The sequence below is a fragment of the Panthera tigris genome, chromosome A3, assembly GCF_018350195.1.
Source record: "Panthera tigris isolate Pti1 chromosome A3, P.tigris_Pti1_mat1.1, whole genome shotgun sequence".
Lineage (NCBI taxonomy): Eukaryota > Metazoa > Chordata > Mammalia > Carnivora > Felidae > Panthera > Panthera tigris.
In genome coordinates this window covers 40,848,790-40,873,041 of record NC_056662.1, presented here as the reverse complement: position 1 = coordinate 40,873,041, position 24,252 = coordinate 40,848,790, and the positions used below count along the sequence as shown (strand labels likewise).

Below are 24,252 nucleotides of genomic sequence, written 5' to 3'. Positions count from 1 at the left end.
GAGGCATAAACATGGGGAAGGAATATTTTTGCATTTCAGTAACACTTCTTCCTATGCAGCATCAAAATAGACTTAACCTCTATGTTTATTTGTATCATATCCTGAAGATTTACCATCTCCCTGGTTGATTTTATTATCTTCCAATGAATCTATAGCCAAATAGCAGACAAAGGATAGCATTTGGGGGTCAATGAATAGTTGAGGTACATCAGCTGGGACCCCTGTGGGATTGATTCTGTCACTGGCTCCACTGAGATGCTCTTGTGCTGGGAAAAGCAGGTCTGCTTGGCCAGAGAGGGCCCTATTTCTCACCAGATGCAGCTTTTCAACAACTTTTAAAGCCCTCATCTGCTCACCACTGAAGTCTGTGTGTATGTAGGGGGGTGTAGTTTGAATATCAAATTCTAAAGTTAGGGGTGCCTGGGTGGCTCAGTCGGTTAGGCGTCCGACTTCAGCTCAGGTCATGATCTCACGGTCTGTGAGTTCGAGCCCCGTGTCAGGTTCTGTGTTGACAGCTCAGAGCCTGGAGCCTGTTTCAGATTCTGTGTCTGCCTCTCTCTGACCCTCCCCCGTTCATGCTCTGTCTCTCTTTGACTCAAAAATAAATAAACGTTAAAACATTTTTTTTTTAATTCTAAAGTTAAAAAACAGTGTTATTGGGAAATATGTCCTCAGGAAAAGAGAGTGAAGATATAAAATACATACAGGTGACCTGACAAAACATTTCATAAAGAGCAGCAGATGGACACAACTGCAAATTCCTCATTATCACACACTTGACATACACTAGAGTTGGCTTTCATGTACACTAGAAACAGCCCACATTTCTGCCAATTGTATCTGTATTTGCATTGGAATGAACGTATGATGATTAATATCCTGTTTTATTTACTCACTGGCTTTTTAATGATGTATCTAAAGTTACAGCCTAACAGAAATTCAAGCTAAAGAGTCATTTTAGTTAAGATCAAAAGGTACGCAGGTGTCAAAGCATATCTTCAATAAATCAGTTAATTTTCAAAAAATTCCTTATTAAGTCTTTATATTTTTTTCTATTTCCTCTGGGAACAAAATTTAGTAAAAAGAGAAGACACAGCCAAACATGTCCTGGATGATGAGTTTCTTCTCACACTGATTCCCTATATTATGGGCTGTTCCCTCTGCACACTAAACTACTATCTGTGCAAAATGAAATGGAAACTGAAGGGGGGGTTACTCAGATAATTTAGGTCAAAAATAAGTTCTCCAGAAACATCCAGATTGAGGCAAACATGTTTTCTATGGTTCATATCATCCTGATAATTGCCTTAATTCTCCATTTCGTTTTGCTTCTGTAGACAGCTTAATGGCAGTTAAGATTTTTTGGATCTTGCAGCATAAGAATAAATACTCAATTAAGGCGTTTTCAGATGAGTCAGAGATAGAAAATCACTGTAGCTGTAAGTGATGCATGCTCTCCACTCCCAACCATTTGCTGGCCTATAAGTTTTCAGATACAACTTGAAACAGAATATTTGTACTCACAAACTAAATAGAATAAATCATGAAAAAAAGTTTCTTCCTCACTAAAGTATCAAAGTGCAGTTGCTGACTGTAGTCTAGGACCTAGACCATTATTACCAGAATCATTTGCCAAGTATAGAAAAAGAAACTGCTATTTGTCAGGCAATGTAAGAAGTATGAGGGCTCAAGGAAAAATTAATTAATTAATGTATTTATTAACTCATTCATTCACTCATGTAACAAGTATTTACTGAACCAGATGTACCACATGCTATTCTAGGAGCTTAAAATACATCAATGAACAAAAAAAGCAAAGACTCCTGGTCTCCTGGAGTTTATCATTCTTTTTTTCTTAATATTTATTTATTTTTGAGAGAGAGACAGAGTGTAAGTAGGGGTTGGGCAGAGATAGAGGGACACACAGAATCCAAAGCAGTCTCCAGGCTCTGAGCTGTCAGCACGGAGCCGGATGCAGGGCTTGAACCCACGAACCATGAGATCATGACCTGAGCTAAAGTCAGACGCTTAACCTACTGAGCCACCCAGGTGCCCCTCAGGGAGCTTTAGTAGAACTGTCCAAACTGACTCTCTTCCTGGTCTTCTAAATTCTCTAATCTCTACTTACCTATTTCTATTTATTCTCTATCTCATTTATTTAATTTACTGGCTACTTTTCCCACCACCACATGTATCTAGTTCCAAGGTTCAGCATTGAGCCACTTTGCTCTCTGCCTAACCTCTCCTTAAAAGTTTCTCATCCAAGGTGTCTAGGTACAATGGTTATCACCAGTAAATTATTTGTAAGTTATCAAAGTTTGTGAATGATTTATTTTCTTAATAAAATAGAGCAGGTTTAGGATTATTTTAATAGCAATGCCACTGTTCTTCATTTCCATGCAAATAGACTTTCTGGAGAGATAAGGCATTATAGCTATCAAATAGAACCGAATATTATCATGCAAATCAATAATCCTGTGCTGACTGCTCCTTGACAATGGGAACTTTGTTGGTGTTCACCACCATATCTCTGAAAAACAGAAGGGTGCCTGGCAAGCAGCACTTGCATCAGCGTCTCCCTAAGTTTTTATTATTGAAGGAGTATGTTTAATCATACAAGATAAAGTTGAGAAACACTGCCTTATAAACTCATCTGGTTTAAAATTTTTAATTACTCCCTGAAGATAAATGACTCACATCTTGATTTCCTGACCTCTCTCTTGAATTTCTCTCCCCATATGCCAACTATTAACTAAAGCTTTCTATTTGGATGCCCTATAATCACTTCAAGTTACACATATCTAAAAGCAAATACATTATTTTCCAAAATTAATTCAACTTTCTCTCATTTTCCCAATTAACAAGTATCAAATACTTGGATCAATCTTAGTGCCTTCTTTCTTTTTCACCCCATATACAATCAGTAATGAAAGCCAATCAATTCTTTCTTCAGGGATGCTCTACACTCCTTTCTCCTATTGCTCCTGTCACTGCCTAATTCATTCAGCCTTGATTTCTGAAACCCTGGTCACTCAATTTTTTATTCATCCTGTATTTTTTAAGCCAGACTAGTTTTCTTAAAAATACAAGCCTTGAATCAAAAATCTTATGTGATCCCTATTATCTAAATAATACATTCATTTCCCCAAACTAAGCTTCATTTAACTTTAAAATTGTATCTGTTCCCCATTTGCTTCCCTAAATTATCTATTATCATCAGATTATTCTACTCCTAGTTCTGGTAGGTGACATATGTGGTCTTACACCCAAGACCCTGCTCATATTATTTATCCAACCCAGACTTTCATCTCTTTCCTGCTGTACATATATGGACTACAGCTGCCCTTAAGACCCAATCCAAATTTTGCCAGCTTCACGAAGTCTCACTTAATCCCCTCAACTATAAGAAACCGCAACTCAATTTGTGTTGGTGACCCATAGCCTTCACTTCCTAATACTCCTCAGAATTAATTATACTGTACATATGGTACCTGAATCCTGCCTGAACATGGTTCTTTGCAAGGTGATTCGAAACTCATCACTTAATAGAAAATGAGAAACTAACAGGTACTGAGCATCTACAATGGTCTAATGCTATTTATATTGTTTTATTTAGTCTCCACCAGAGTTACACATGTAAGTATGATTCTCATTTAATAGATAGGAAACTGAGGCTCAGATAGGGCTGTTAGGGTCAGGTAACCTTAGAGCCTAGCTAGGTCCTTTTCTCTTTACCATTGCATTATATCTCTTACACATAGACACCCCCTCAAGAGTTTTGTATAGTTTAAAGCACAAAGTAGGCATTTGGTAAAGACAGAAAACAAATGTGGGATTTGGAGCACTCCTTTGGAGACATAGGAAGATATACAGTCTACATTGTTTTTTCCTCTATGGCAGTGAGGTCAAAACAACTTCCTCATTCCATGCAAAATAGCAGAGATGGGGCCTGGGTAGTCTTGTTCCATAAATTAATTCTGTAACTCTGTTAAATGATGAACAAATATATAGCCAAAAATAGAAAATGGAAACTTACGCTGACGTTTTTCATCAACTATTTCCAATACAAAAAGAAAAAGTGACAACTTAGCCAGTGGCATATCCTCATGCAGCATGTTATTGTCCCAGGTTAAAAGCAGACAATTTTGTTTATTGAGCTGACTACCAAAAGTTAAAACTGTTCCAAATGAAATAGAGCATGTTAACAATGCCCTTCTGATTTCTCATGCAAAGTGTTGAAATCTGGCATGGAACTTCTGAAAGAACCAACTCTTGCATTTCTTCCACAAAAACTGCCAATACACTGGCTTTTGTTAAACTAAATTAAAGGGATTTTAGTCTTTATTATAAGCAATTCATCTTTATTAAAACAATTCTCCCATATTCATTATGAGTCAGACAAACAAATAAATTAGCCATTAGTGGTGACATCATGGGCTTTTGTGCATGAATATTTCAATTAAAAAACTCAAACTGTTTAGTTAAAACTCTCTTAATTTTATTGTTTCTGCAATTCAAGATAGTTATTGGTGTATTTTCCCAGAACTGAGCTATTTTGCTATCATAATTGAGAACATTATGAAAAATTAGTTGAGTTTAATATATTTATTTAAATCACAGAAAGGGGTAGGTGTGTATTAAAGGGAACACTTGCAAATGTATTGCAGTGCAATTATTAATTAAAGTAAATTTTTATGTATAGACACATAAATCAGGAATAATATAAAAGGAACAAGAAATAGGTGCAAGGCATCAGGTTGAAGATAATTCTAATTTTCTGAAGATATCCTGATTACTCACTCTATTTTCAGGGAACAAAATACCATGCCTATGTATGTGTCAAAAAAGTACCTCACACAGAGTCTGATATCTCTCCTAATGCCTTATCTATTTCCCAGAAAATTGCTTTTAATTACATGAAATCTTCCTAGCTGAGTGACCTGGGACAAGATACTTAACCTTTCCTTTCCTCTGGTTTGTTGACCTTCATCCGTTATGGTGACTCATTTGGATAATGGAAAATTGTCTGAACCTTGGTATATGACTTCGGGCACTGCAGAACTCCAATTTGCTGACTCTACATGAACCTTGGATCTTCCAACTGGCTCTTTTGTCTCAGATCATTCTTCTAATACACCCCCTGCCAACCCTCATCCAGCATGCTAACCTCTCCTCGGGCTTGGCACCTTTGCAAAGAGCATCGACACCAATATCCTACTTTCTTACATGTTAAACTCCTATTCATCCCTCAAAACACACTTTGCAAAACTTGTCTGACACCCTGCCCCTCTCTCTCTCACCCATATCACATTACTTCATTGTGTTCCTGCAGCACTCTGTACACACCTCTATTTTAACACAAATTTCCTAGCACATAATTCTTTGTTCTTGCATCTCTTTTGCTGGCCATACAGTGCTCCTTGAAAGTAATGTACAATTCATCACCTAATGGCCTCAAATGGCTGGCACATGTGGATGTCCTTTTGATCTAGGGTGTCTCCAATATCTCAAGGTGACAGAACTTTAATTGATTTAAAGAAATAAGATAAAAATCCAAGTAATGGAAATAAAATATACACCTCTCCCCAAGTTCTCATAAAATATTGGTGTTTTTGTGTGAATGCAGTGTATAGGATTGGGGGTGAACTAGAATTGGCTTGTCTAAATGCGGCATAGAATAACCTTTAAGAACACAACATGCTAGCAACAGCCTATTGGGGTATTAACTCTACATTGCTCTTACTAACTGGATGGCCCAGGATGAATCATTTAACTTCTCATTGCCTTGCCCATCATCTGTAAAATGAAAGGAATGAAGGTGCCGAGTCCATAGGATTGGTATGGATTAAATGAAATGTTTCATGTGAAGAGTTTAAGACGACACTGGCATATGGTGCTCACTATACACGTACTAGAAGCTGCTGTTCCTGTCATCACTATCTTTGCTATTCTTGCTAAATTTTCCTTCCAAGAGGCAGCGCACAAAAGGATGTTATCTTTGCTACCTTTCTTTGGGATGGAGAGCAATGAGTTACATTGTAGTCTCTTTTGAGACTTCCTTTACTTATCATGCATGTCCAGGGGTAGAAAAAGAAAGGGATAATATGCGACTCTTTTCTGAATTTGATAGACACTAGATTTTTGCAGAAGAGACCTTTTCTAATGGAAGACTCCTGTCTGGAAATGTGATTAAGGACTGAGCCTCTATTGTGTGCCAGACACTGTTCTAGACATTGGGAATGCACTGGTGAACTTGAGATACCTTCAAGGAATTTTCATTCTAGTGGCTGGTTTTAATCATCTTGTGTTATTTCCCTATATCTCATAATCTGAATTACGAATTTAAGACTATATCAATCAGCTGTTCTGTTTTACCCTTTATTTTCAGTTTTATATTTGCATTTAGAGCCCTAAAAGTTGAGAGATAAAAGCAAGAGTTCAAGGAGTCCTAACTTTGAACTAAGTAGTCAGATGGTCCAACAGTTCAAATGTATTCATTAAAAGGAGGTATATGAGGACAAGTGACTCACAGGTCCAATGTGTGTGTCAATGCCTTTATTAAACTCATAGCAAAGAAATCCTATTGGTCAGGAATCACATTAGGAGCACAACAGCAGGGGGGCCTAGACCAATGGAAGGATGATTAAAGGACACCAGCTCAGTGAAACACAGTCCACCCAAAACCAATTTGCCCAATGATTAGTTCAAAAATTTAGCAGGAATTTTTTTTGAAGGTTTGTTTTGCCATTGCATCTCTTCCCATCCTAGAGACTTCTGGACAAGTGTTGCAAAAACAGTTTTAGGATAATTTGCCACAATTACTTTGCTGATAAGAGCAGGGTAGGGGTCAGAGCAAACAGGATATAGGTTCTCTCAAATGAAGAAAAAAAAAACAGTGAACTGAATTTAAGAGAAAACATATACCTTCACATGTAAAAATCAAAGGCAAAGAGATGCTGACATAAGGATTCAAACAAAGATCTTAACATTAGACCTACACACATATATATACAATATATATACATCTGCTACATAACAAAGGTGACAAGGGGCAAGAATGGGATTCTTAGTAGGTTTCACTGAGGCAACTAGATATCCATTTATAAAAGAAATGAAATTATATCTCTACATACATGACAGTACCAGGTCTATCGGAGATACAAATATAAAAGGAAAAACTACAAGGTTTGTGGAGAGATAATGTAGGATGATATCTTTATGACATTGGAGTAGGGAGGTTTTCTCAAATAGAATATTAAACACACAAATCATAAAGGAATAGATTAACTCAAATTCATTAAAATTAATAAATTCACTTCATGATAGAATACCAAAAGGGAGTAAAAAGATAAGCCACAGAATTAGAAAAGACATTTATGACCCATATATTTGGTAAAGGAATAGTATTCAGAATATACAAAGAACTCTCACAAATTGATATGAAAAATACAGCTAGCACAAAGGAAAAAAATAGGTAAAAGACCTAAAAGATATACTTTATGAAAAGAAAATCCAAGTGACTAATAAATTTGATGTAGAAATATGGAGAAACTCATTAGTAATTAGGGAAATGCAAGTTAATAATATTTTGAAGTAAAAGTACAAATCCATTAGCTTCTCAAAATATTTTTTAAAATCTGATACTAGAAAATGTTAGTGAGAATGTGGAATTGCTGGTTGGAAGTGTCAATTGGTATAGCCTCTTATGAAAACAGTTTGGCATTATCTTGTAAAATTTAAGATATCTGTGCCTTAGCAATTCCATTCATAGGTATTCACAATAGGAAAAAAAAACTGTACATATTCCCCAAGACACATGTCCAAAACTATTCACAACATCCTTACAATTGCCATAAGCTGGAATTATTCCAAAGGCCCATTAAGAGTATTTATTTAGTTCTATTTTTAATTTTTTGAGGAACCGCCATATTACCTACGACCCAGCAAGTGCGCTAGGCATTTATCCATGGGATACAGGTGTGCTGTTTCGAAGGGACACATGCACCCTACTGTTTATAGCAGTACTATCAACAATAGCCAAAGTATGGAAAGAGCCCAAATGTCCATTGATGGATGAATGGATAAAGATGTGGTATCTATATATATACAATGGAGTATTACTTGACAATCAAAAAGAATGAAATCTTGCCATTTGCAACTACGTGGATGGAACTGGAGGGTATTATGCTAAATGAAATCATTCAGAGAAAGACAAATATCATATGACTTCACTCATATGAGGATGTTAAGAGAAAAACAGATGAACATAAGGGAAGGGAAACAAAAATAATAAAAAACCAGGGAGGGGGACCAAAGCATAAGAGACTCATAAATATGTAGAACAAACAGAGGGTTACTGGAGGGGGTGTGGGAGGGGGGATGGGCTAAATGGGTAAGGGACATTAAGGAATCTACTCCTGAAATCACTGTTGCACTATATGCTAATTTGGATGTAAATTTAAAAAAATAAATTAAAAATAAATAAATAAATAAATAAATAACTATATACAATTAAGTTAAAAAAAAAAAAGAGTATTTATTTAGAGTGGGGAAAGGAAGAGAGAGAGAGAGAGAGAATCTTAAGCAAGTTCCAAGCCCAGCATGGAGCCCAACATGGGGCTCAGATCATGATCTGAGCCAAAATCAAGATTTGGAAGCTTAACTAACTGAACCACCCAGGTGCCCCCAAGAGTATTTACTTTATAATTGTTCTTAAACTGTGCAGATATATTTTTATGCACTCTTATATATCACACAAACCATATATACACTGTGAGGGGATAAATCAGGTAACAAAAAATTTCTCTAAGAGATGTTATAAGATCATTCTCATTTTGTGATAAAAACAAATAAAAGTGATTAACTGTATTAATGTAGGAAAGAGAAATTGACAAAAATACATAGAAATGTTAATAGCAGTTTTCTTTGGATTGTGAAAATACTGATGTTGTGTTTTTACTTTTTTTGTGTCTTATGAACTGTCTATAATGATACATATTATTTAAAAAATATATTTGTTTTAAAAAATAAGACTCCAAAGGAAGAGGCAAGGATGAAACTATAACTTTAAAAATGCTCAGAAACAGGGGTGTCTGGGTGGCTCAGTCGGTTGAGCATCCAACTTCAGTTCAGGTCACGATCTAACAGTTTGTGAGTTCAAGCCCTGTGTCAGGCTCTGTGCTGACAGCTCAGAACCTGGAGCCTGCTTCAGATTCTGTGTCTCCCTCTCTTTGCCCCTTCCCCACTCATGCTCTGTCTCTGTCTCTCAAAAATGAATAAACATTAAAAAAAAACTTAAAAAAATTCTCAGAAATTGGCCTTTTAGCAAAATAGTCATTTAACAGATTTTTTTCAAACAAACCTATAATGTTTGCAAGATGATTCCTATACCATTCCATGAGGTCTGTGAATGAAAAGCCAATTGCTTCTGAAGAAAAAGCTTTCCTGTATATATTCGTTTACAAGATTGCAGATATACAGATCACTGCAGTGCTCCCCTTAAAGCATATGTACCAACCAACACCAAGAATGTGCATTTAAGGATGGCAACTTGTTCATGGCAAGCTGGTTAGTGTCTCTAAGAGGAATCTGCTAGCACATGTGTAGGTTACAAGGCATGTAACAGATTGGCCAAAAGTTTCTATGTGGATGGACTTTGAGGTTTAAGGTCATTGCTAGGATTTTGGAAATGCTTTAGTTTTCTCTTTAACATCTAACCAAAGCTCAGAGGAGAGACTCAACCCTGAGAAAGGAAACATACAAGCTCAACATGACTGGTCTAGGCAAGGAAACATCTAAGCAATGAACTGGGATGATTTTCACAGTTGTACTCACTTAATTACATTTATATTTTAGGGAAGTTAAAGCAAAAGTTATGACTTTATATAATGTCTTAATCAACCCTTCATGACAGGCATTAATTAGGACTTGCCCAGCTTTTTGTCCCCTTCATGAATGAAAGGATATACTATACAGGAAGAGGGGCCTCTCTGTGAAGACTCACGCAGACATACTTCTCACTGCCCACAGTCCAGAATGATTCAAACCAGAGTTGATTAAGCCAGCCAGTGGTGCACTGGTCAGTTGTTTCTATCTACTAAGACTCTTGGTTAGGGCAGTTTGTAATTGATGTAGAGGAGGGGGAAGGAAAAGGAAGAAGTTAGGTGATGTGTAGAGTTTAAAACTGAAATTTGGCAAAATACAGAGCTATGTTTGTTCATTACCATTTCATGAATGTGTAAGCAAACCAAACTTATTTTTTTTGGTGATTATGCTTAAATTATTAACTGGGTTATTTCACTGAAGCTTGATTGAAATGGATGATTTTCACTTTTGAGATTCAAAACTGGCTTTCAGAAGCCTCGGTGGTAGAGCTGATTGGATGGATTTTCCTTAATTAGGAAAAACATATTATAGTCATCACTAAACAGATAACTCCAAAGATACTTAATTTCTAGATGGCAAAACTCCAGAGTTCAATCCTAACTATCATGGCAGGTTGAGAACAAGTAAATTTCTAATATTTTGCTGTGGAATGTCTCTACAGTCAGCAATGCATAAATTCTTCTCCAGGAGCCTCAAAGCTTGTTCAGAATCCCTTATAATAGAACTGCCAGTCATTTCAAGCCTAGGGTGCTTATTTCTTAAGAAACCATCATCCATAAATTTCTGATATTTACAGCCCGAACATGAAATAAATATAGGTTTTGTTCAGTAGCATTCATGAATAAGCAGTGGTATTTCTCTTTGTATATGCAGATTTAAATGCTTTGGGAAAGATTCATAAATGCAGAAGGGTAATTTGAAGGACTGCATTGAAAAAAATTCAGGCCAGTTAGGATTATAAAACTGTTTAATAATCAGTACTGATGCTGCTGGCTTGAAGAAGGATAATTAGAACCTTTAATGTGCAGAACACCCTTTGAAATATTTCGGGTACCTAATACCACCATCTTCACTTCCAAAGAACGGCCACTTGAGTCGACAAATAACCAAGAACCTTATCCAAGGTCATGTGGAGGATGTAAGGAGAGATTTTAGTTCTCCTCATATATGCACTCATTAGATTTATTGCCATCCTGCCATATAGTTTCAGGGTATAATTTTCCCCATAAATGTCATGGATCTACGATGGAGAGATTCCTAAATATAGGCATGCACTCCTGGAATGGCAGGTGGAAGAGAACACTTCCTGCCTCCTTTCTCTGGGGACTGGAGCTGAGAGCCAGCTTTGAGAAGCAAGGTTTGCTGGTCCACAGAATTCTAAAATGCCTTGGTCAGAATTAGATAAAGACACCCCTCATGAGCACAGGGCTTGGTAAACAGAGCCTGGGTTATAAATCTTGGAACAAATGCTATATTTTCCTGAAATACAAAAGATTTCCATGCCCGTGGCATTATCTGTTGATGTAAATGCAACATAATGAAGAATGCGATAGTCACTTAAAACTTGTAATCATAACTGATCTGTAGTCAGGAGCCATGCTTTCAGTAGAAATTAAGCCATATTTTGACACGAGGAAATGAGATTAAAGAGTAACTTGCACATATGCTAAGAAAGCAAAATGAAATTATAGACATTATCATGGACTTCCAGCCCACCATGTCAAAACTATCCTCTTACCTGTCTTCATCCAAACCCTCTCCTTGACTCCATTTTCCCTGCCAACTATCATCCCATTTTTGTATGCCTCTTTAGAGAAGAGCTCTTTGAAAGAGTTTCCTACATTTGTTGCTTCCATTTCTCCTCCTCTAAATTTCTCTTGAATCCACTCTAGTTCTTCACCACAACTCCCCCCCAAAACAGCTGTCTTACATTGACCCAATCCAGGAGTCAATCCTCAGGCCATGTCACCCAAGCTTGTTTCTCCTCCCAGCTCATGGACTGCTTGCTAAGCTCTCCCTTGCAGGTACATCCTTGTCTTTCGGGTATCTAGATGAAGGCTGAGTGCTGACACCTCTTTTATTCTTTAATCCACAGCATAGTGCCAACACATATCTGAAAAATCTGGACATTTGGAGACAAAACTTCTAACACAGTCCAAGGCTTTATGCTTTCTCAATCACTTTATGAATCACGAGTAACGTAAATAGTTCTATCCAACAGTGAACACGCCAGCTTTATCCCTCACCTCCTCCACATACACTGTCACAAATATCAGTCAATGATTTTATTTTCTTCAACTAGATAGTCCTCAACTCCACAAGACAAGCAGATCTCTGACATTTAATTAGTGACCCAGTTATGACTTTTTGCTGGCCTCAGCTCATTTTTTAACCTAGGAGAAAAAGAAATCAAATTGATTGGGCTTATGGTGAAAAAGAAATTACAACTCTAGTTATTAGTCCTTGTCCTTCTTCAAAAAGACATGATTCTTGTTAAAAATTTTTCAAAAATCTTACTTCTTCCCTTAAAGTTAAAGGGGCACACTAAACACCACTGTAACTATTTCAGAGGATACATTTAGTATTTAATTAAGAAATAAATAGTTATAACCAAGAGATTATCTCTTCAGGAAGTGCTGTTTCATAGCTGATCATAGTAATACTTTGTTTTTTTTAACACCAGAATGAGATGGCAAGAAATACACACACACACACACACACACACACACACTTTTTTTTAACACCAGAATGAGATGGCAAGAAATACACACACACACACACACACACACACACACACACACACACAAGTCAGTGTGAACAGGTTACAGAAAATAATGTTTTGGACAACATAGAATTACTTTTCTTCTTCTGTCACTATATTTTCATTTCCTGCTACACTTTTCAGTATCTTCAATTCCCATTCTTTCCTAATCATGTAAAGTTTCTTTTCCTCTTTCTTTTCAGGAAGGGCCTGCTATGATGTTTTATAAAGAATAATGCCTGAAAAAGTGGTGCTCAGAAAAGAAAACGTGTTGATGGCTTTCACTGTTAGATTTTATTCTTTTCTGTTCCTTTGTTATTGCTCGTTAAGGGAAGAGTTGCCTCGTGATGAGAGAAAAAAAAATAAGGTGACTTAACAAAACACCCCCAAGTTTTAAAAACACCATAAACAGAATTGGTGGTAGAGTCTGAAGCTGGTGGATCTTAAAAAACTCAATGCTGAGTACAAAAGGCAGCACTCCCTGCTGACCTCCCCAGGTCTCCAGCAGCTCTCCAGCTGGCTTTGCTGGCACTGTTCCAAGTAAGTCTGTGAAATACAGGGATGGGTCTGGAACATTTGGTTGTAATCAAAATGTGAACACATATTTAGAATTAGCCATTTTTTAAACAGTTTAAACTGGCTGAAAAATCCATGGGTCTGGAGAGTGAGACATCTGCTGTAGAATAAAACCACTCAAAGGAGAGAGTCTTGCTTCAATAGTTTGTGAAAGAAGACTTAACATTGATATTAATTGATCAGAAAACTTTTTTTTCTTTTTGAGCAGATATTTGGGGAAAGTTTTTAAGTATTATTTTTTTTAATGTTTTTATTTATTTTTGAGACACAGAGAGACAGAGCATGAGCAGGGGAGGGGCAGAGAGAGACAGGGAGACACAGAATCTGAAGCAGGCTCCAGGCTCTGAGCTGTCAGCACAGAGCCTGACATGGGGCTCAAACTCATGGAGGGTGAGATCATGACCTGAGCTGAAGGCAGATGCTCAACCGACTGAGCCACCCAGGCACCCTTAAGTATTATTTTTAATAGTAATCACTCCTATGGGCTGGTTGAAAGAATCTGTAAGGAATGAAGACAAACAATCGTTTTATTTACCATCTGTGCTTTCAAAATGTAAAATACAGGGTGCCTGGGTGGCTTAGTAGGTTAACATCTGACTCCAGCTCAAGTTATGATCTCATGGTTGGTGGATTCAAGCCCCGCGTTGGGCTCTGTGCTGACAGCTCAGAGCCTGGAGCCTGCTTCAGATTGTGTGTCTCCCTCTCTCTCTTTAACCTTTCCCCCACTTGTGCTCTCTCCCCCTCTCTCAAAAATAGATAAATATTTTTAAAAAATGTAAAATGCTGTAATACCTTGCATAATTTGGAGTAAAAAGGACAATATATTCTGTGGAGTGATACTTTAAAAAACATATATATAATCTTAATGAAACTGTTACTGTTGGATGATGTACTTGAGTGAGGCAGAGAAACAGTCTTTAGTCCTTTTACCTATAAAATGGGGGTAATAAAATGATCTACCTCCTAAGATTGTGACCGTGAAATGACTATAACAACAACAAAAGCAGCAAGCATTTACTTTAGGACCTGGCATTACAATAAGCTCTCAATAAATGGTACTAATTGTCAACATTATTTAATTAAGATATATACTATAAGAAATTAGCAAGCGTCTCGAGATGAAGTGCTGCTAGAGTCACTTTAACAAAACATATGCAACATGGGTATGGCAATATTGTTTGATTTACTAGCAAATCTTGTAGACAGAAAAATATCAAATGCTGTCTACTTCTTTTCTAAATGACCAAAACTTTTGTAGAGATACAGTGCTGATTAATTTTCTCTTATTCTGGCATAAAGTCAATAAAATTCTTACATGGTAATTTATATATGTAATATGATGTATATTTTAATATTGTTATCCTTTGTGGATTTTTATTTTGCATTAATGAGTTACATTTTTGGGGCGCCTGGGTGGCTTGGTCGGTTAAGCGTCCGACTTCGGCTCAGGTCATGATCTCGCGGTCCATGAGTTCAAGCCCGGCGTTGGGCTCTGTGCTGACAGCTCAGAGCCTGGAGCCTGTTTCAGATTCTGTGTCTCCTTCTCTCTCTGACCCTCCCCCTGTCTCTCTCTGTCTCAAAAATAAATAAACGTTAAAAAAAATTTAAAAAAATGAGTTACATTTTTAATTAGGAAAGAAAAAAGAAAAAAAAAGTATCTAAGGTAAGTTCAGAATTGCATTAGTTGACCAAGGGAAATACAGTTCTATTCAGCAGAGCTGACATCTGACATATACATTTGCCTATTCAAGACAAAGACAGCACTGTATCACATTTTTAAATAGTGCTCAAGAATGGTCCCCAAATTCATTTTTAAAAATCATGCTAAGGATATATAATAAGCCCTATAACTCATAGCAAAAAAAACCTTTTTTTAAATTAAAATTGGGCAGAATGGGGTGCCTGGGTGGTTCAGTTGGTTAAGCATCTGACTCTTGATTTTGGCTCAGGTCACGATCTCATGGTTCATGAGATCCAGTCCTGCATCAGGCTCTGTGCTGAGAGCGTGAAGCCTGCTTAGGATTCTCCCTCTCCCTCTCTCACAGCCCTTCCCGTGTTTCTCTTTCTCCTGTGTCTCTTTCTCAAAATAAATAAGTAAACATTTAAAAAATGGGCAGAAAATTTGAGGGGTGCCTGTGTGGCTCAGTCAGTTAAACACATGACTTTTGGCTCAGGTCATGATCTCACAGTTTGCGAGTTCAAGGCCCACATTGGGATCTTTCCTGTAGGCACAGAGCCCACTAAGCATTTTCTGTCCCCTTCTCTCTCTCCCCTCCCTTACTCATTCTTTCTCTCTCTCTCTCCCAAAATAAATAAATAAACTTAAAAAAAAAAGAAAACCCTATATATGAGAAACAGTGACAAGCAAATTCTTTTGTGTCCTAGAATGTTTTTCTTAGGAGATGTAAAAAAAAAAAAAAAAAAAAAAAAAAAAAAAAAAAAACTACACTAAAGGGGCACCTGGGTGGCTTAGTCAGTTAAGCGTCTGACTGTTGATATTGGCTCAGGTCATGATCTCATGGTTTGTGAGATCGAGCCCCCCCATTGTACTCTGCACTGACAGTGCTGAGCCTGCTTGAGATTTCTCTCTCCCTCTCTCTCTGCCCCTCCTCCACTCATGCTCGCTCTCTAAAATAAATAAATAAGCATTTAAAAACCCCACAAAACTACATTAAGAAATAAAAATAATCTAATTGGATTCAGTTTCATCTTACAAAATAATTGAATGATGGCATTTTAAACATAAAATGATTTTCCAGCAAAGAAGCCAAAGTAACAAATTAATTTCTAATATAAATTTGTAAACTCGACATTATGTCCTAAACAACACCTTAACTGGCATTTTCCTATAACTGTAAAAACATGTATGTAATTACAACACATCATTGAGTAGAGCAGAATTCCAATTCACTAGAAGACTTCTTGATCTGTTTAAGATTCATGAGCATTTAATTGCAAAAATTTTGGAGTTTTAAGCCAGTTTCAAATTTTTTAGTTTAAAAATTTGGGAGTATATACTCATACACATATAATTTTAAGAGGCTATATATATGTATATACACACACACATATACCTATACATATATATATACATATACATATACACATGTACATACAGTATATACTATTAAATGCATACGTATATCTATATTATATGAATATATGTATTTATATATGCATATTTATTAGCCAAAATTAAAGTATATGGCAAATATTTGTACAAAGATTCTGGGTGTATCCCAGGACTTTTATAGAAGTTTTATAGAAAATCACTGATGTTGTTTGATTCAGAGTAAGTGATTCATTATGGAGATTGTGTTAAAAACCTAATCATGCCTAAAATCTCTATCTCTCATTTAGAAACAATGGTACTTATTTGTTTGTCTTTTCTTCTTAACAAAAAAGAGCCTATCCTTAAGCATCTTTGGCCTTTGGCTTCTTATTTCTCTTTTCTTCAGACCCCTTTCTCCTTCAGCTATAAAAAAGTAGCTGTTGGAAGAAGATAGCTCAAATGTACTTTAGCAGAGGATGTGAGATAATTGTGTAAACAACAGTGAGTGGCAAACAAGCAAACAAACAAGCAAACAAAAACAAAAACCAGTGAATGGCAGAAGCCAAGGACTTCTCAGTGGAGCAAAGAATTTCTGATGCACTTTTCTACTTGAGGCAACAGGAGAAGAAGGAAAGAGAAAAACTTGCATATTTAGATAGGTCAAGTCTTAGGTGTTCTGGATGTGGCTCCCGGGTAAAGAGGAAGAAAGATGAGCAGCTGGCCTAGAATTTGGTTTGATTGGCTGGTTGTTTCTTTTTGATGTCTGTGGTCAACACACTAACTTAGGCCAAGGAGAATACCCTGGTACCACTTGTGTGTGGAAGCATGTGTGCTTACGAGCACATGACTCCTGCTGCTACAACTGAACTTTATCAACTGCTTTAATCTTTAGTTTTTTTTTAAATGTTTATTTATTTACTTTTGAGAGAGAGAGCACAAGTGGGGAAGGGGCAGAGAGAGAGGGATAGAGCGTCCCAAGTAGGCTCTGCACTGCCAGCGCACAGCCTGATGCGGGGCTCGAACCCATGGTCGCAAGATCATGATTTGCATTGAAACCAAGAGTTGGATGCTTATCTGATTGAGCCACCCATGTGCCCCAATCTTTAGTCTTAAAAATTTTCACCCTTCCCTTTTGGTCTCCTGGATTCCATGGACTATGAGTTTTCAACATCACCATTTTCTTCTGTGTTTGTCTTCTCACACTGCTTGGGTAACGCCACCTCACTTCCGGTTTCCTAAAACCTATCCCAGACCGGACCAGACCCTGGGTAACACTGGTCTTGCTTAACTCTAAGGGAAGAGGGAAGAATTCTATATTTTGGAAAATTCTTGACCAAAGACTTGTCTCCTGCTACCATTGGTAGCATTTTTTTAAATGCTTATTTATTTTTGAGAGAGAGCATGAGCGCGGGAGGGGCAGAGAGAGGGGGAAACACAGACTCTGAAGCAAGCTCCAGGCTCTGACCTGTCAACACAGAACCCGACATGGGGCTTGAACTCACAGACCGTGAGATCATGACTAGAGCTGAAGTTGGAAGCTCAATTGAATGAGCCAGTCAGGCGCCCCTAACACCATATATTTAAAAACGTTCTTATCCTGGATAGTCTTCTGTAGCTTTCTTCCTCTTTTCAGAGAATGGAGTGTTCCATCTCAGGGTATTGATAATCTGTCAGAAAAGACATGAAACAGGAATGGCAAAAGCCAGATCCTCAGTGAAGCAGGACTGAGGAACAGCACTAGATAGAGGAATTAAGGAATTAAGAGTCAGAGATCTCTGAGTCACCTGAAGGTGAAATAAATTTGATGCAGAATCTTGGACAAGTCCCTCGACTTCTTCAGGGCTGTTTTATTAGTAAACACAGTAAATGAAAATAATAATCATAATAATAATGGCCTCAAATAATTGGGCTAGGATCACATCAGGTAAGGCGCATGAAAAGCTTTCTGCATTGTCAAAGGGCTAGCTCATGGATGGTGTTCCTGTTATTGGGGCCAGTGATGCTGCTAATGTGAGGTTCGAAGATTGTGGGATCTCAGCTTGCCAGGACTGAAATAGAGTAAGCGAGCAATGGAGACAGGGATGGGGAGCCAAAATGAGAGCTGCCTTTCTGAGCTTGGATGACAAAATAAAGCTAAACTTTAGAGAGTTTGGGCTTCTGGACCCTCTGTTTTTTTAACAACAGTTTCCCTGGCTCTTGCCTACTTTGTTGGTGATGGGTCTAGAGCAAATAGAGTTAAAAAACAACAACAACAACAACAACAACAACAACAAGATGTGCAATTAGATCACAAGAAACCATTCCTGGTGGGGAGGTTGCCACTAGGACCCTTGGCAACATCTTCTTAACTAAGAGCAGACGGAAAGCGGTTATCCCCAAAGCTCCAAGAATTACCATCTATACCAAAGTTCAGGAAACTACTGCCTGTGGGCCAACTGCAGTCAACCATCTGGTTTTGTGAATAAAGTTTTATTGGAACACAGCCATGGCTATATACATAGTCTATTGCTGCTTTTACAGTTCAATACAGTTGAGCAGCTGTGACAGAGACTATATGACCTGCAAAGCTTAACATATTTACCCTCTAGTCTTTTTAAGAAAAAGTGTGATGATGGTCTGTTCTATATCCTCTAACAAGTACATGTGTAAGAAGCAATATTTGGATGACCAGTCATTTTAAATTGGAAGGTAGCATCCTCAAACAACAGGGCTGGGATATTCTGACAATAATATTCTTGTTTTGCTTCCTTTTTCAAAGAGAATAACCAAGAATCATGGGAGAAAGTGGAGGTTTCTTAGTCATGCATTTCAAGAAAGGGAGTAGGAAAAATCCAAATCAAATGCTTGCAACCCAAGGGACCTCAGGGAAGAGTACTGCTGGTGACACTTAGAAAATGGTGTCAGATACCCGCTTGTCAAAATTATTCTCTCTTAATCACTGACACACGGGGATCCAGCAAAATGGGGACCTTCATGGTTTTTGCCTAAGAAACCTCAAGCAAGCATGATATTACTCTAAACAGAGAGTGATTCATGCCAGTTGTCAGGAGTGGATTGAAAGTGCATGCCAGTAGGAATGCAGTGTATGCCAGCAGCCAAGAATAAATATTCTATTATCTACCTTTTCTTTTCTCTGTGAAATCAAAGCACAAAAGCAAAACGTAGTAGTAAGGAAAAGCACACTCAATTTCCTTGAGCTGGGGTCCCCACCGGAGTCGTGATGGGATGTGCAGGCAATCACTACACCCAGCAAGGAGCTCAGAGCAACTGGGGGCTCTCTCTCCCTGTGAAGGCCAGCAGCTGCTCAGTGCTAAGCAGGCAGAAGTGAAAATGGCTAACATGACAATCAAGGCTGGGTGAGTCTGGGGAGAAAAAAAGATGATTCTCAATATACTGAGAAGTGTGTCATTGTCAAGTGTCCAGAGATCTCCATTTATATAAAGAACTTTTTTTTTTACTGTCCCTTTTATTTTAGCAATTAACAGATAATATGCAACATATAAGTACTGGGGATTACCTCCCCTCCCTGTAGCTGATCAGAAGCATGCAATCATTATCCCCTGCTTTGGAAAGCAAAGTAAAAGATCAACAAGAAAACAAGCCTTGATTCACCTCACCCCACATCTCCCCACTCCCCACATTCTTCTCTGCAAGCCTATTTACTGGTTACTCTCATTCAACACCCCCACTAGACATGGAGAATGCAAAACAGAGGGACAACGGATTAGAGAACATAAATCAACAGTGATACAAATGTAATATATTAAAACAATAAAATATGAGTGAATTATTTTTCCTCCTTGTTATTCCCAATGCAATTTAATTCTGTTTCTAGAAAGGACTGTGGAAGGAAGTGGCGAGGATGGATAAAATAACTTCAGGAAAAGAAAACTTTGCTTGTGTGTTCGCCAAAAGCAGGAGCCCCAAAGGTGGTCTCTGTGGATCAATGCATCACTGTCTGTGAGGCCCCCAGAAGGTCAGTCCTGGTGGCTACTTAGAAACCACTAACCCAAAGATCACTGTGGGACAAATTCTGCAAGAAACAGCAGCGACAGACAAATACGTGTTATGAAAATATTACATTGCTTCTTTAACATTTATGTGGCCTCAGTGATTTCAAAAGAAATGTTTTGTGCATAAAACAACATTAAAAAAAAAAAAAAGTCCTGCTCCTTGACAGGGTCTCCTTTAATGGGAAGGCCTTTTTCATGCCCATAAACATTTGATGCCCACATCTGTTAGAGATAAAAGGAGAGTATGACTACCCTTCTGGATGCAGAGTCAGATTTCTCAGAGACCATATAACATGCTTAATGAAGACAGCAAAAATGCTGTGGTTTCCCTGATTAAATTAGCACTCTGCTGAAATTTAAAGTTTTATGGACTGCTTCAGGTACTTTTCTTTTTCATGGCTCAGTAACAGGAAGTTTATATTTTACTTCTAGAGAATAGCTTGTTATGTCATTTTAGGAAAGTCGAATGGTTCCTAGATTAAAAAATAATAACATATGATTTCTCAAAAAGCACTGTTATTCACTTTTGCAGTCACGGCCACCTGTAGGAGTCAGCCTGATGTTCCTCCTCACCACCCTCTCCAGGACCACCGTGCACGGACGTGGTGGACCTGCCTCTCATGGTCTCACCACGTCATGGGAGGCCCAGCCTTCCTAGGTGCTTTTCCTATCACTTGGGATGGAATTCCTTGGTTTCTATGCCCACACTGATCTTAGAATGCGAGTGAAGACCCCACGAGGCCTACCTATGTCTCTCAGAGGGAAAGCCAAACTCCTGGCATTACTGTATATGATCAGGTTCTCACCGATCATGTTTCCCACTGCTTTCCTCTTCACTCCGCTCCAGCGACACTGGCTTCCTTGCTGTTTTTCCAACACAGCTCTGTGCTTGCTGTTGCCACTTCCCAGAATGTGCATGGCTAATTCCTTCAGGTGCTTCAAGCCTTGGCTCCTGTCTCACCTTCTCAGTGAGGCCCTCCCTGACCACTCCCATGGCCACTCCTGGTTCTCCTGAGGCTCGTTTTCTGTTTTCTTATGCTCTTATCTTCTGATGTATTACATAATTTTCTTATTACGTATTGCTTCTTGTCTGTGTCCCCCATGAAAATGTAAGTATCACAAGGCCAGGGAAATATGTCTGGAAAAGTAAATGATTCATAGTATGTGCTCAATACATATTTTGATGAATAAACAATAAATAAATGAATGAAGGAATGAGCGAAATAAGGATTTCAAAAGCCTGTCGCTATTAAAACTTCTCCTCTTGCAGAAGCTCCTCATTCTCATCTTGGGACCATTGCATTTTCTGCTCCATCTGTTTGAAACACTTTTCCCTTCAATTTTTCTGACACTGCTACCTTTCATCATTTGAATCTCGGTTCAAGAAGAATAGTTCCATGACCGCCCTTACCCTTCATTCTTCATTCTCTATCACATTTCTCTATCTTCCTCATCATACTAGTCAATGCCTAATGTGATCTTACTTTTTTTTTAAGTTTTATAAATTTGGTATCTTTCTCCTTTCACTAGTATATAAACTCCTTGGGATCATGGACAGTTTTGATCATCATTATATCCCCAGTGCCTAACAAACGTCTGACATGTGGTGGAGGCTTAATAATTATTTGTTGATTTTGTTGACTCACTGTATGATTATCGCAGTCTCCTGGTTCAACTTACCAGGATTTTAGCTACATATCTCACCTGGGCATAGCTTTACTACCCCCAGGTGAAATGATGTTTAATTAACTGTTCCCTGGTCCTGTCTTTGAACAAATATTTTACGCCTTCACAGTTAATTCCTTCCCCCAGGATCAGATGAGTGCATGGTACCAGTGATGTTTCTGTGCAATGTACTATGTATGATTATATGTATGTGTATATGTGTATGTATGACATGACTGTGTCATTGTGTAATTTACTGTTTACAACTTTTAGGGCAATAGATGAACCACAGCTTTTAATCTGAAGGAATTAAAATCCTTTGTGAATCCAGTTACAAAATATTTGTCCAGAAAGGCATTCAAGTTAGACGGTACCAGTGGTAGCAGCCCTTGGTATGCCAATCTGGATTTGTAACACCAGACCCACGTATCAGATCCTGGGCCACTTGTGACAATCTTCCTGACATACCAGCTTCAGACATTGTAAGTTACCATGAATATAAATCTTAGAGCCACCTTGATGCAGAATAAAATGCTGAGTTATGAGGATGATAAAGCTTTTGGATGAAGTAAAGGATTGTACGATTCAGCTGGACAAATTCTCATCACCTATCAGTGTGCTGTCATATGTCAGTAACAGGAAGTACCTCTGGGCTTCAGTTTTTCTCATCTATGGAACAAACTCATTGACATTCACGTTGTATAAAATTATCTTTCTATGAGGGAATTGGAACAAAAGAAATTAATGTGTTTTTATTTTGTGTTATCTGATTTTTTTCATGGGCTTCCTTTAACAATCTAGTGATTTTTATGTCCACCCACTTGAAAATTCTCTATAGAGTTCTTGAATTTTTGAGAGTTATATGAAAATTATTTTAAATCACTTCACACAGTGCCTGACTTGGAAGCACTCAAAGCACATTGCTCTCTCACCTTACCCCTTTCCAGCTATAAGAATCTTATATGCCTTCTACTTCAATACCTTCATTTTACAAATAAAACACTGGAGACCATCAGAAGTTAAGAGACTTTCCAAGGGTTACATAGAAAGAGGCAGAGCTTCAAAGAGATGCCAAGTATTCTGACTCTATGTTCAGGGTCCCATTAACAGTACTAGGCTGTCTTTATTTTACCTTTTATAGTTTCTGACATTGAGTAAGCAAAAATAAGTGACATTATTTTCTTCTGACTAAAATGTTCCTAAATGACAGCGATCTTTTTTATGATGACAACCTTTATAAGGCAGGCATTTAACAATGTCCTATTTAATTTTTTTAAATGTTTATTTATTTTTGAGAGGGAGAAAGACAGAGTGTCAGTGGAGGAGGGAGAGAGAGAGAGGGAGACACAGAACCCAAAGCAGGCTCCAGGCTCTGCAGAGCCCGACGTGGGGCCGGAACTCAGGAACTATGAGATCATGACCTGAGCCTAAATTGGATGCTTAACTGACTGAGCCACTCAGGTGCCCCAACAATGTCCTAGGTGAGACTGACTTTGACTAGCACACACAAAATGTTTGCAACATGTCTTCATGTTCTTAAAATGTTGAGAATAATTTGGCAAAATGATCTGATATATTTACTTTAAGAAAAAGGTACAGCCGGGGGCACCTGGTGGCTCAGTTAAGCATTAGACTTCGGCTCAGGTCATGATCTCATGGTGAGTGAGTTTGAGCCCCACATCGGGCTCTGTGCTGACAGCTCAGAGCCTGGAGCCTGTTTCAGATTCTGTGTCTCCCCCTCTCTCTGCCCCTCCCATGCCCATGCTCTGTCTTTCTCTGTCTCTCAATAATAAATAAACGTTAAAAATAAATTAAAAAAAAGAAAAAGGTACAACCTACATCAATAAGTTCTGTCTGATTAACAAACCACACTACTTAAAGTTAGATTGCTCCAGGATTACAAAAAAATATTATAGCCTATCTATATTAATTCATAAACTGATTCAATTATGTCCTGTAAGCCAAAACAACAACAACAACAAAAAACAAACAAACAAAACAAAGAAGAAGAAAAAGAAAAAAGAAAAAAAATTCTCTGAATTGGTCTTCATTGATATTTCCAAGTTACATATTATAAAACTATGCTTTGGGGCATACTAATAAAAATATACTTATTATATCTTAAAATTTAGTAGGATATGAATTAGACTTCACTTTTGTTTCATATTGGAATCACCCAGAGAGTTTTAAAGAGTACCTCTACCTGGGCTCACCCACAAAGATTTTAATTTAATTGGGTTGGGGTGTAACTACATCAGAATTTTTTCTATTAATTTGATCATGTTAATTTAACTTAGTGT

General features: G+C 37.8%; 1 protein-coding gene and 1 long non-coding RNA gene across 2 annotated transcripts in view; one reads left to right on the top strand and one right to left on the bottom strand.

The window, feature by feature from the left end:
- Positions 1–24,252, bottom strand: part of MACROD2 (mono-ADP ribosylhydrolase 2) — a 2,018,887-nt gene that overhangs the window by 286,640 nt on the left and 1,707,995 nt on the right. The window lies entirely within an intron of this gene.
- On the top strand, positions 20,116–22,747 carry LOC122237265. The gene is made up of 3 exons (XR_006215602.1): positions 20,116–20,250; positions 20,820–20,945; positions 22,226–22,747. It is a non-coding gene; the product is annotated as an uncharacterized LOC122237265 (long non-coding RNA).